The sequence below is a fragment of the Gossypium arboreum genome, chromosome 11 (genome assembly GCF_025698485.1).
Source record: "Gossypium arboreum isolate Shixiya-1 chromosome 11, ASM2569848v2, whole genome shotgun sequence".
Lineage (NCBI taxonomy): Eukaryota > Viridiplantae > Streptophyta > Magnoliopsida > Malvales > Malvaceae > Gossypium > Gossypium arboreum.
In genome coordinates this window covers 60441743-60446376 of record NC_069080.1, presented here as the reverse complement: position 1 = coordinate 60446376, position 4634 = coordinate 60441743, and the positions used below count along the sequence as shown (strand labels likewise).

General features: G+C 33.9%; 1 non-coding gene across 1 annotated transcript; it reads left to right on the top strand.

Moving 5' to 3' along the window:
- Window positions 1-279: 279 nt before the first annotated feature.
- LOC128284641 (small nucleolar RNA R71) lies at window positions 280-386 on the top strand. The gene has a single exon (XR_008275063.1). It is a non-coding gene; the product is annotated as a small nucleolar RNA R71 (small nucleolar RNA).
- Window positions 387-4634: the final 4248 nt, after the last annotated feature.

The following is a 4634-nucleotide window of genomic DNA, read 5'->3' as shown; positions in this document are numbered from 1 at the left end:
TGCAGAAGGTCTTTTTATAGTTCTAATCATATTTGTTAAAAATGATACTGGAGTTATTAAAGATGAAATCGCATCAAGTTCCATTGCTCCAGCAACTCTTCTACCAGTACCAACTCTAGTAGTGGGGTACTAGTGATCATTGTTTGCTATTCTTTCTAGAATTTTGTATGCTTCATTGTAGGATTTGTCAAGCAACATTCCATTAGCGGATGCATCCACCGCCATTCGCATAGAGCATTTAATCCATTATAGAACATTTCCATCTGTGTCCAATACTGAAAACCATGCATAGGGCATTTTCTAATTAGTTTCTTGAAATGCTCTCATGCTTCATATAGTATTTCATCTTCTGATTGCCTAAACGATGTAATGTCATTCCTAAGCTTGGCATTCATGTTGGGAGGATTGTACCTAAGTATAAATATCTAACACAGTTTATTCCAAGATGCCATTGTACCTGATGGTAACGTATTCAACCATGATCTGGTACAATCTCGCAATGAATAAGGGAACAATTTTAATCTAAAGGTATCTTCAGAGACACCATGCATTCTTGGGGCAATGTATACATACTTTTCCCTATTGATCATGTCTCCAAGTGGGTTGAGGTTGTTGCCTTACCAACAAATGATGCCAAATCGGTATTGAAATTTATACATAAGAATATTTTTACTAGGTTTGGTACCCCCGTGCTCTAATTAGTGATGAAGGTTCACATTTTGATTGTAAATTAGTTACTAATGCTCTGAACAGGTATGTAGTTAAACATAAAATTGCCATGGCATACCATCCCTAGACAAATGGGCAGGCGAAAGTCTCTAATAGAGAGATTAAACAAATTTTGAAGAAGGTAGTGAATCCCAACCGCAAAGATTGGTCATTCAGATTGGATGTAGCTTTATGGACATATCGTACTGCATTCGAGACACCATTGGGGATGTTTCCCTTCAAGCTTGTTTATGAGAAACCCTATCATCTACCAGTTGAACTTGAACATAAGACATATTGGGAAATTAAAAAATTGAATATGGATTGGAGTGCTACTGTTACCTACCACCTATTGCAATTAAATTAGATGGAAGAATTTTGAGCACAAGCTTATAAGAATGCCAAGTTGTACAAAGAAAAGATTAAACGATAGCATGACAATAAAATTTTTCCACGAAAATTTGCACATGGACAACACGTCTTGTTATTCAATTCCATGCTTAAATTATATCCTAGAAATTTAAAATCTTGTTGGCCTGGCCCATTTGAGATAGTGCACGTCCTCCTCATGGAGCTGTAGAATTTAAAGACAACAAGATTGGTTCCATTTTCAAAGTCAATGGCCAACGATTAAAGCACTACTTTGGATCCCCTATAATTCGTGATAAAAATCCCATCACCTTTCGAACTACATAATATTTCTTTCTTGTTCTATTTTATTCATTTACTTTGCTTTTAATTTCTTTGTTTATTTTCTTCAATAAGTTTATTTACCTTTTATTTTCTTTTGTCACAAGCACATTATGGCCGAGGTTTGTAGAAACCAACCCATTTAATATAATAGTTAATATTAATTTCCTAATTTTTCTATTATTTTTCTTTTCTAGCTAAATTTTTCTTTTTTCTGCGTCAGGGCATAATCTAAGATTAATCTTAGCCCCCACATCATTTCTATATTTTCTCTCACGTTTTACCCTAGTCATTTCACTTCTTTTCTAACTTTTTTTCCGTTTCATATTCTTCAACTTTCTCTGCTTTTACTCTATAAAACTGTAAATGTCTCACTTTTTTTATTTTCCAGTCACTGTTGTCTCTACAATTGCTCGCCAAGCACCATCTTCTTCAACCACGAATATTTTTAGCAAAATCGCAAAAGAAAAGTATACCCAGAACATATCAAATAGACTATTTTGTTTGGAAAAAGGTTTAATTTTTCAAGATGCCCCCTTTATGGGCTACTTTGACACGATCTCTTCTGTAATGGAGAAACATTAATGAAAATTCTTCTGTCTCCATCCCAATGATGTTCTCACTAAGGTAGTGAAAGAATTTTATAATAATCTCACCTCTCCTAATAATGCTTTTATATATGTGCATGGTGTCTTGGTGATGTACGATGAAGACTCCATCAATGCACAATATGGATTATTTGACGACCCTGATGAACAATCCCAATTTTTCAAGATATGACCACTTAAAGACTCCATCAAGTTCTGCCAGATTTATGTGTCGAGGGGACGAAGTGGACATCTAACAGTCTATTTTTCACTAGTGTCAAAAATAGTGGTTTTAGGGCCGCCAAATCCGACGAGTAAGTTTGTAAATATTATTATTTAATATTTATAAGTTAATTATGATTTTGAAAAGGTTTTTGATTTGATAATTTATGTTATTTAAGCGATTTATTAAGTTCGAGTGGTAAGACCTTAAAGTCAAGTGGTTTTAAAAAATGAGGTATTGGGACCTCGTTTCTTTAAACCAAGCTATAAATATTTTTTTGTAAATATTTATGGAGTGTCATTTAAGGTGGTATTAAAATTTCACTGAAAAAATTTTAACGTTTCGATAGTTAATTAATTAAAAAGGACTAAATTGCAAAAGATGTAAAATTTGATCACTACTTGATTTGAGTGATTAAACGCATTATTGGATAAAGGAAAAAGGACTTAGATGGTAATTAGACCATTCAAGGAGTTACTGGAAAATTATGGATATGGATTTGGTGTTTTATTTAATTATTAACCAAGGTTAAAATGGTAATTTGGTATATTAAATTAAAATAAAGTAAAAACAAAAGGCTAAATTCTTATCAGCTTTTTGTTTTCATCTTCAACAACCCGAATGTCCATGTAAAAACTTAAGCTAGGTTCGGCCATGGTGATTTTCTCATGCATGGTAAGCAATTCTTGCCCATTTTTAATAATTTTTATGTTTTTGAGATGGTTACAACTAGGTCCAACTAACTCGTACCTTCAATTTTGAAACTATTAAAGATTGTGAATGTTTTAATTGATGAATCTATGTGATTTTAGTTATTAAATTATGAATTTCAGATGTTGATTGATATTGAAAAGTATTTTGTTAAGAAATTTTGATGAATTTTTCGATTAGGGACTAAATTGTTAAAATAGTAAAAGTACAAGGATTTGTTGTGAAATTGTTGCAAAAATGGGTCGAAATGGGTGCCATGAATATTTTCCTATTATAATTTGGCATCAAAAATGGTTAATTTGCATGTTTTGGGCTTAGGGACTAAATTGAATAAAAGTAAAACTTTAGGGTTAATTTTGTAAAAATGTCAAAAAGGACTAAACTGCATAAAAAAACATTATTTTACTGTCTAAATTAATAGATTGAATGAAATTATTAATTTAGGTCAAGATTGAGTGGAAAATCAAGGAGAATACAAAATTACCAAAATGCCCCTGTACTTTATCATCTCTACAATTTACCCAGGGTAAGTTTGTACCTTTAAATAGCATCTTAAATTGTTTTTTTAAATGCTATTATGTTATATTATCATATCATGCCTTGACAGAAAATCCAATGACGTATTGACAACCCTCAAATAATGAAAAGGGATAGCTTCGGTTATCTAATATGAAAATATATGGCTTCAGCTATCGAATATGAAAAGGGATAGCTTTGGCTATCGATTATGAAAAAGGATGGTGACAACCATCAAATATGAAAAGGGATGGTGATGACCATCGAATATGTAAGGGGATAGCTTCGGCTATCGATTATGAAAAAGGATAGCTTTGGCTATCGAATATGGAAATGAATGGTTTCAACCGTTGATTAAAGAAAAGGGATGGTTACGACCATCATTTAGCACACTTGTGTAACCTCCAGTAAGGGTTCGGGTTCCGTTTGACTTCACTAAGATAAATATGGAAAGGTATGATGTGCCAATGATCTAAGTACGCATATTCATGGTTATGAAATGTATGATTTAAGTGATACTATGTTTATGTACCATATTTTACCATGTGATCATATTGCTAAATTATGTGTTTAATCAATAGCTTGTGACTATGGTAAATGTTATGTTTATGTCTTTTGTGTTGTGAAAATTATAACACCTCTAACCCGTACCTGTCATCAGAACAGGGTTTTGGAGCATTACTAGAACATTCAGAACATTTTTCCATTAAGCCACGTAAATTACTATTCATTTATCGAGATCATCCATAACATCCCTTGATCGAGCCCTCGAGGCCTAATACGAGCATTAGAATCGAATCAGGACTTAATTGGGACTTAATCAGGACCTTTAAGAATTTTTCACGAATTTACAAAATTTTTCAACAATGCAGGGCTCACACACCCGTGTGACCCTGGGACATGCCCATGTTGGAGGTCGTGTTCGACCCCGTGTAACTCTCTGACTTGCACACGCGGCCATGCCATATGCCCGTGTGCTACGCCATGTGGTTAATTAATTTAATTCGAAATTAGGTGCATATTTCACAAGGCAAAGACACACACCCATGTTCTAGGCCGTGTGGCACACACGGCTGAGACACACACCCCTATCTCTGCCTGTGTGCCAATTCTGAGCATTCTGTTTCTCAAAATTAAGGTACAGGGGACACACGGCCTAACCTGTAACACCCCTAACCCATAACGATCGCTAGAATAGG